Source organism: Arvicola amphibius, chromosome 10, assembly GCF_903992535.2.
Source record: "Arvicola amphibius chromosome 10, mArvAmp1.2, whole genome shotgun sequence".
Lineage (NCBI taxonomy): Eukaryota > Metazoa > Chordata > Mammalia > Rodentia > Cricetidae > Arvicola > Arvicola amphibius.
Genome location: NC_052056.1, coordinates 118618254 through 118628077, shown reverse-complemented (window position 1 = coordinate 118628077; position 9824 = coordinate 118618254). Strand labels below are relative to the sequence as shown.

The following is a 9824-nucleotide window of genomic DNA, read 5'->3' as shown; positions in this document are numbered from 1 at the left end:
ATTTATATGAAATCTGTGATTCTTGTTCAAAGAATCTTGTTTAAAGAATTCTTGTTGGAAGAATTGGATAAAAGAAAGAAGAAAAGAAGGAAAAGAAACCTCACACCTACAGTAGTGTAGCAATGAAGATTCAATTCCTACCATGTTGCAAAACTCATCTTCAGCTGGGCTGTGGTGGCGCATACCTTTAATCCCAGCATTTGGGAGGCAGAGGCACGCAGATCTTCATGAGTTCGAGGCCAGCCTGGTCTACAAGAGCTAGTTCCAGGATAGGCTCCAGAGCTACAGAGAAACCCTGTCTCAAAAAACAAACAAACAACAATCCCATCTTTATTTGCCTTTCCTTCCTGCTCCCTCACATGACCCTAGCAAGTCACAGGATGCTCCGGGAATTCCAGGATGTGTGGTTTTGTCTGTGGAGGTAATGTTTTGTCTGGATGGGACCAGTGTCTTACTGCAGACATGCAATCGCCATGACCAGGTGAGAAACTCTTCACTACATCAAGAACTGGGTCTATAACCATCAATCGTAAGAGATGAACGTGTCACCTGTAATTCAGGGTACGGCCCACTGATGGGCTGTGCTGATAATGGCTGAGTTACTACTTTTCTCAGAGTCACACCCATTTCGAGGCCATGCTTAGCTTGACAGAGTGCCCTACAGATGGGGCTTTGGGACAGGCAAGTCAAAAGGGCACCTCCAGCTTCAAGGAGAGAGCCAGCGTCAACTCAGAGTCGCATGTTTACGCTTTGCTCTTTGTGACAAAAACTCATCAGTCTAAACCCAAAGACCAGTTCTTAGTGACTCATTACCTCCTCCCCCCTCCTCTCTCCCTTTCTCTCTCTTAACAAAACTGCAATGTAATCAGGCCCGGGAATGTGTCTCTCCACAAGGCATAAACTCAAGCAGCTTGGTTGATTCATTGTTTCCATGAGAGACAGCTCTGGAGGCCAAACAGATATTTACAAACATCCTGAGCACTCAGCGGCTCAAAGTGCTGTCTAGGCTGTTTAGATGTAAAAGGATGTTCACATCCCCACAACCCCTCCCCTTCCCCAATCTCATCCATCCTGCTCTGACCAGCTCAGCGTCCTATACGCAGAAGTCTCTAGAACAGCAGTTCTCGACCTTTCTAACACTGTGACCCTTAATACTGATATTGTGGTGACTCCCAACCATAAAATTATTTTCTTGCTTCTTTATAACTGTAATAGGTAAATATCTGTGTTTCCCAATGGTCTGAGGCTACCCCTGTGAAAGGGTCATTTGGCTCCTCTTTCCCCCCAACAAAGGGGTTGAGCCCCCATACATTGAGAACCACGGCTAAGCATCTCTAACACATTTGAGGCAAGGGCCCAAGGGTTTGAAGTTCATCACCCCAAGGAACTAGACAGGAAACAGAGCTGAGAAGAATGAAGGGTTTGATGGCATCTGAGTGTCTTGGAAAGGAAGCAAGCATCCCAATCAGGGGCATATCCAGCCTCCCAAATCCTCAGAGGGACAGGGGACCCAGTGTTTAAAGATTGTCTTCTTGTTATGGGTATCCACAGACTCAAGGATCTCCACTTTGAATCTCATACAGCACATACATTTGATACCGAATTGCCATTTTTATGTTTTCCTTGTCAATGTCTGGACAGAAAATAAACATTGCCAGGGGTTCTTTAAGCAGAAAGAATCCAATGCCGGAAATTGAATTCACAGGGCTAAGAGAGAACACAGCTACTCAGAGATGAGCAATATTAGGATACTGCCTCTGGAGGAAGGGACAAAAAGATGCCTACTTCATCAGAGCTATGCTGCCAAGGTCAAATGTTGTCTAGACTCTACAGCAATTACTGCTACAACCAAAGCTGGATAAATGGGCAGAGTGAGGAAGACCCCCGGCTGCTCCTTCCTTCCTTTCTTCCCTCCTTCTTTCCCTCTCCCCTCCCTCCCTCCTTCCCTCCTTCCCTCCCTTCCTCCCTCCCTCTTCCTCCCTCCCTCCCCCTTCCTTCTTTCCTTTTTTCCCTCCCTCCTTCCCTCTCTTCCTCCCTCCCTCTTCCTCCCTCCCCCTTCCTTCCTTCCTTCCTTCCTTCCTTCCTTCCTTCCTTCCTTCCTTCCTTCCTTCCTTCCTTCATCTTTCACCTCTGCCTCCTATTGGCCGAGCTGTTATCAGGAAGCCAGAAGCATAGTCACCTGGGAGAAGTAGAATCTTGTAATCTAGAAGAGAACACAGCAGAAAGTGCATCCAGAGCACAGGAGTATCAGGCTGGGAAGGGTGATACCCGGAGTGCCACTGCCTACTCTCCTGGGGAGAGGCTGCTGTAAGTGCTGTTTACTGCCCAGATCTGCCTACAGGCTCGATTCCTGTTGCACGAGGAGGGTGGCCCTTTGTCCCAGCTGCTCGCCTAGCTTACACGGGAAATAACCACGCAGAAATTGTATTAATTAAATCACTGCCTGGCCCATTATCTCTAGCCTCTTATTGGCTAACTCTCATGTCTTGATTTAACCCATTTCTATTAATCTGTATGTCACCACGAGGTCGTGGCTTACCGGGAAAGATTCAGCATGTCTGATTCTGGTGGCTCCATGGTGGTTCTTTGACTCTGCTTTCTTCCTCCCAGAATTCAGTTCTTGACTCCTCCGCCTACCTAAGTTTTGCCCAATCAACTAGGCCAAGGTAGTTTCTTTATTCATTATCCAATGAAAGCAACACATGAACAAAAGAAACTCCTATACCATTTCCCTTTTTCTGTTTAAACAAAAAGGAAGGCTTTAACTTTAACATAGTAAAATTACATATAACAAAACAGTTATCAAGAATTACAGTTACAATATTTATATCTACTTAATCTTTTTTTTGAGGGGTGCAATGAACTTTATTGATGGTATTCAAGAGAGTAGGGCTCCCTAAGCCCCTCCTGCTATTCTGGGGGTCTGGGATGGAAACTGTGAGGGAGATGCTCAGTGTTAAGGATTGAGTTAGGACAGAGACTGCTCAGCAGCCGAGGGCCTCTCTTGCTGTGTCCTTGCTGGGATGGGTGGTCAGGGCAGGCTTCTTACTCCTTGGAGGCCATGTAGGTCATGAGGTCCACCACTCTGTTGCTATAGCCAAATTCATTGTCGTACCAGGAAATGAGCTTCACAAAGTTGTCATTGAGAGCAATGCCAACCCTAGCATCGAAGGTGGAGGAGTGGGAGTCACTGTTAAAGTCACAGGAGACAACCTTGTCCTCAGTGTAGCCCAGGATGCCCTTTAGTGGGCCCTCGGATGCCTGCTTCACCACCTTCTTGATGTCATCATACTTGGCAGCTTTCTCCAGGTGGCATGTCAGATCCATGACGGACACATTGGGGGTAGGAACACGGAAGGCCATGCCCATGAGCTTCCTGTTCAGCTCTGGGATGACTTTGCCCACAGCCTTGGCAGCACCAGTGTGATGCAGGGATGATGTTCTGGGCAGCACCATGGCCGTCTCGCCACAGCTTCCCAGAGGGGCCATCCACAGTCCTCTGGGTGGCCGTGATGGCATGGTCTGTGGTCATGAGCCCTTCCACATTGCCAAAGTTGTCATGGATGACCTTGGCCAAGGGGGCCAAGCAGTTGGTGGTGCAGGAAGCATTGCTGACAATTTTGAGGGAATTGTCATACCCATCACAAACATGGGGGCATCCGCAGAAGGGGCAGAGATGATGACCCTTTTGGCCCCACCCTTCAAGTGGGCCCCAGCCTTCTCCATGGTGGTGAAGACACCGGTTGACTCCACAACATACTCGGCGCCGGCATCACCCCATTTGATGTTGGCGGGATCTCGCTCCTGGAAGATGGTGATGGCTTGAGCTTCCCTTTCTCAGCCTTGACTGTGCCTTTGAACTTGCCGTGGGTGGAGCCATACTGGGACATGTAGACCATGTAGTTGAGGTAGATGAAAGGGTCATTGATGGCAACAACGTCCACTTTGCCAGAAGTGAAGGCAGCCCTGGTAACCAGGCATCCAATACAGCCAAATCTGTTCACTCTGACCTTCACCATCGTGTCTCTGGAACAAGGCTGGCACTGCACGAAAAGAAGCGGCTGTCTCTAGAACAGGGAGAAGCAGAGAGCCTCTACTTAATCTTTTATCATAACTAAGGAAAACTATATAAATTTTTCAACTCCATCAAAGACTTCAGAAGGATATAATATTATCTAAGTAAACAGGAAGTGCTTTATAAACAACTTCTAAAATTCTAGAATTGACAGAGACATCTCACTGCCTGGACATTTACCCAAAGTTCTTCTATAGCATTGGGTCATCCATCTTTGACCTTTAGACCTATAATATCCTGCAGACTTTTCCATGAAGCAGGAAATTTCAAAGACAGTTCTGCTTTTATTGGCAGTTTTCCGTTATTTTCCTCTGTGTCCTGCAGAATGTCTCGAAGATTCTTTTATGAAGCAGGAACCCCAAAGGACCATCTCACCTTTAGGGAAGTTCAGCAGTCATCTCCCTGTGGGTACTGCATATCCAGTCAAGCAGTCTAGGCAAGAGCAGTTTCTTGCCCAAATGGCTAAGGGGCCTCTTCGATGCCCATCTTCCTCTTGAAGTAGCTTTGGTGCTTCCAGGAGCAGATGTGTCTCATTGTCATGAAAAGTCCTAAGTTATTAAACATTTTAAATGCCATATTCTCAAGGTCTCTGAAGGATTTGAAGACTATCTAACTGAAATATATCTCTATATATCTATAAAATCTAACATGACTACAAACTTGACTCTTAAAGATGATAACCTATATTTCTTAATTATACATTGCATTTTAAAATGAGCTACACAATCACAATACCTTAATCAAGATCAGAAATACATATACATATAAGAAAATTAATCTTAAATTTGTATCAATAAAGCAAGATCCATACCAATGCAAATTATTCATATCTATATCATATCCCCCTTTAAATGTAAACAAACAGTTATAAACAATATTTGGGAATATGGGCATAGTTTTTTTTTCCTCCAAACTGCTTCATACTGTATGGGGGCGCTGGTCTTTCATGGTATATCCTGTGTGCAAGGTACATGTGAGTCAGAAGTTGAGCGAAGTAATTTTTCAAGGATATTCACAGCAACCTTTCAGGAGACCTTGGTCTATGAAACTATATTGGTGTAGAAGCAATCTACATCTTTGTTTTCATCTTCTGTGAAAACAAAGGAAGAACCTTTTTTTTCCAAAGCATCAGACCCAAATTCTAAAGTCATAATACCTTTTTAATATACATGCTGTACTTAACTCCTTCACAGTCAAAAAAATTCAAAGAAAACACAATAATATACATAATCCAGTTTTGTTGCCTGAGGTTTCTGTTCTGCCTTGTTTCTGTCCTCCCACCAGGTCCCACAGCCATTTCGCCCCAAAGAAAATCACACAGAGGTGCTCAGGCTTCTTATTAACTCTTATAACTTATATTAACCCATTATTCTAGTATATGTTAGTCACATGTCTCGATACCTTTTTCAGCAAGGCTGTCACATCCTACTTCTTCTCCGTCTGACCAGGACTGGGGAGCAATGGACTTCCTCCTTCTCAGAATTCTCCTGTTCTCCTTGACCCACCTCTACTTCCTGTCTGGTTGTCCCGCCTATACTTCCTGCCTGGCTACTGGTCAATCAGCGTTTATTTAAAACATAATTGACAGAATACAGAATTGTCCCACACCAGATTCCCATCCTGCAATATTTCATCTCATGAGTTCAACTCCTTGCATCGGCATCTAGGCACATTTCAAAGCTAAAACAAGGTAGGGAGTAGTGGTGCACACCCCTAATCCTGGTACATGGGAGGCAGAGGCAGGCAGATCTTTTTGAGTTCGAGGCCAATTTGGCCTCTACTGAAATAAGTTCCAGGCCAAATAGGGGTGCATGGTGAGACCCTGCCTAAAAATAAATAAATAAATAAATAGTAAATAAAACAACAATAAAATATCGTGAACCAACCAACCAAACAGCTGACCAACAAAATGAAGCAAAACACCTTAAAGCAGCTCTTTAGGATCTTGCATAATAAATGGATCAGCATCAGGCAGAGCCCCAGGAAGCTTGTGGCAGACGGTGATGATTAAGCAAGGCTGGGGACACTGAGAAAGCAGCTTTTCCCCCAAATCCTTCTGGGATCTAAGGAGTGAGAAATGTTGACCTCCTCTATTTTATTTTTTACATTTTTATCTTCTAAGGTTTTGGGAATTTTCTAAGAGGGAAAGTAATTACATTTCAAAAGGAAATTGACACAAGCAGATATGACAGAAGTTTCAGGAACGAGTTTCAATATTGTCTCCTCAGTTTGGGGACTCCAGATTAAATTCTTCGTGGGGGGGTTCTTCCTGTCTCTACATTATTCTTCCTCTAAAATGATAATAACTATCCTTATGGAGCATGTGAGACATGCTGATCCATGAGCTGAGGTCTTCCGCACATTTTATTGACCCTTAGCTTGGTGCTCTATGGGCCACTCTATTACACTCAGTATATGGACTTTGAATCTAAAGCTTAGATGAATTAGTGACTTTCATTTCCAGGATGTTATAGAGCTGGAGTCACAGAGAGGAAACTGGACGTCAGGAGTCAGGTCTCAGCCACTCTTCGCTCCAGCTTTCTGTTACATGGCAGAGGATTTCACCTCATGAGAACGTGGACTATGTAAGGGAAGAGGGGAGAGCCTCTCTGAGGTGGTTCAGTTACTGGAGAGCAGAGTCAACCCCAGAGCAGAGAGCCGTAGCATAAGGAGCTGGCTGTTCCTTTCACTGCACAGCGGGATTGAGCTAGCGAGGCGGTTCTGCATCTTGGAATTTTGGGGGGCTTGGACTTCTAGAGCTCTGCTGTCCTTGACATCTTGCCAGGTACCTTCCCACCAAATGTGTGTTCCAGTCAAAGGACAACTGAAAATGACGGTAGCAACAGGGAGCCTGGAACAGACAGTTAAAACTCAATCATCCTATCACTGCGGCACAAACATGAGAAGAGACAATGGGAGCTGTTCAATAGTTCTACGTGAAGATAACCTTCCAGATCCCTAAACTGGAAAGACTTTCCCCATCCTATCCCACCAACACTTGAATGTCCAATTTGAGATAATTTTTGTCTTCAGTTTATATTTCCAATGAGGAAATTATTTGTTTTATTTGTTTTAGGTCACCAAATGAGTCAGTTATGTAGGGCATGAGGATGGACTGGGTATTAACTTTATAAGTGACCATTTAACTATGACTATTTTGGCATTCAAATGGATATTCTCTTCTGGAGAGAACTTCGTGGCTGTGGTAACCAGTAGATTCCCACATAATGGAGACTTCATGCATATACATATCCCCTGTTCAGGGCTCAGTGTTGTCTGATGACTAGGGGGATGGATATTGGCAATATCACCCAATTTGTGACATTAGCATGGTTCTAGCATGTCTAAACAAAGTAATTCACATAACACAAGAAGAAAATGAGAGAACTCTAGTTTCTAGAGGGTTAGTAACAACAACAACAGCAGCAGCAAAACAACAGTTGTTCTTGGCAAAGACTGTCCCTGAAGTCAGGAGGAGCTAACTGTGTGGGAGACAGCAGATGACAGTCATCAAGGAACCAGAAAGAGAGTTTTGTTTCTGATGCCTGAGACTGGGCGGTTTGTCTTGGAAGCCTCCTGATTCTGGAGTCTGGAAAATCCAAGGGCCAGGTGCTGGCCTCTGGTGAGGAACTTCCTGTTGCAGGAAAGCGTGGTGGAGGGGATTCACTGGTAATACACAGCAAGGGAACTAGCTGGGTCCTCTTGTTTTCCCCATGTTAAGTTATGTTCAGCATCATGTGTGGGTGCATCGTTATCCCTACATTTAGTGGTAATTACTTTCAGAGTGTTCACCACTCGGTAAAGTTCTTGCCATGCAAGCGTGAAGTCCTGAGTCTGGATCCCAGTACCCAAACAAAAAACTGGGGTGTGTGCCTGCAGTAGCAGCCCTGGGCAGGGTAGCAGAGACAGAAGGATCCCTGGGGCTTGGTGACCAACATGTTCTTTAATCAGTGATCTCCAGGCCAAATGAGAGCCACTGTCTCAAGCACTAAGAGAATCAACTAAGGAAGATTCCTGGTAGACCTTTGACCTCACATGTATGTATACCCACATATGAACAGTCTCCTATGCATGAGCGTGTGTGCACACGTGCACACACACACACTTGTAATTACTTACTTTGAAACACCTCACCTCCAAGTACCATAAATACTTGAATTTAGAGGCCATGTTTTTGATCATTAATAGGTTCTCACTCATAGAGAATTCATTATCTGATCTCATGTGGGAAAGCCTGTGTCCTCACGACATGCCAATCTCTCTCTCTCTCTCTCTCTCTCTCTCTCTCTCTCTCTCTCTCTCTCTCTCTCTCTCTCTCTCACACACACACACACACGTGCACCGTTCCTATTTTCAGCAGTGTTAGAACCACCCAGCAGAGTACCAATGCCCTTGTGGGACTCTTCCCTGAAGACTGCCAGATGCCATGGGCATCCAATTGCACCATGCAAATACGGAGCAGATGGATTGCAACGCGGAACTGCAGATCTCTCAGAAGAGGAAGCATTTCAGAAAAGGATGGAAATGTTGCCAGAGAAGGTTCTCATCACAGGCAAAGCCTCAGAGAGGCAATGGGGCAGATGGGAGGTAGCAGGTCCATCTAAGGGCAGGTGCTTCAAAGGGGGTGATGATGGGTGTATGAAAGGATTAAGAGACACCCTTAGGAAAATGGAGGGGACCTTCCAACGTTTTGTAGAAACTGCCTCTCCCTTAATCCCATAGCAGAAAGTCAAATGTGAGGGAGAATATGTCACATCATATAATTTATAGAAGCAGTTATTCTGGACGACTTGTCAAAACTCGATAAGCTTTGCTCACTCGAAGAATTCGGGCACTGCTGACATGCTAGCCCGGCTGTAGCTAGGCATGAAAAAATAACTTAAAAAAAATCATTTTGTTTTTTGAAGAGTTTCAACCCCCTGGCATCTCTTGGATGTTTTATTAGATTGTGAATTTTACTGAATATTCTTTCTTTCAAGGGGTGTTGGAGGCCTTGACTTGCCTGTTAGATTCTCAGCTACAGCTGACTGCAAGGGGTGGTGGAGGAAAGGAAGATGTGGTGGCGGAATGCTTAGATTTGGCAGCCTCTCTGCGCAGCGAGGTTATGAGGATGCTGTTCTTGTTTAGGCGACAACTGACATGAATTGGGATGGGAGTTTGTTGTTTACAGGCACACTGTGCCAGACACTTCTGTGGGCTGTGTCGTCCAGTTTCCATCAGCAGTTCCTACATCAGCCACAAATAACAAATGGATATACTGATATTGGACACAGTTAAATATTTTGCTATGAAGGGTAAATACTTTGTCCTTTAAAAGACTCAATCCCTTTCTCTGCTGGAAGAATAAAGTCATTAAAAGCTCATTTTTATAGTACTTAACACATTTGTACATAGTTTGTTTTTCTGTCTGATATCTTTTTACTGATCCACAGCCTCAGCCCACTCTAAAGACGTTGTCTGAATCCATTTACAGCAAAAAAAATATAATATATGAAATCATGATACAAATTTCACAGATACCAAAACCGAGACCTGCGATGGTTTGTTACATTGAGTCAAGATTAGAAAGTCTGTCAGATTCAGGTTTTGAGACCCTGAAAGCATTCCCTCCCCTCATCGTGCTCCCTGGAGTTTTTAACCTTTGCCCTTTATTTTCACAGAGGGGACACCAAGGCCCAATGATGGTCAAAGGTTTCATGATAAACCGTGGACAGAGCTAGGACTGAAACCCATTGTCTTCAAGTTCCCG

General features: G+C 44.6%; 1 pseudogene; it reads right to left on the bottom strand.

The window, feature by feature from the left end:
• Positions 1 to 3045: 3045 nt before the first annotated feature.
• Positions 3046 to 4019, bottom strand: LOC121677338 (annotated as a pseudogene).
• Between the last annotated feature and the right edge of the window lie 5805 nt (positions 4020 to 9824).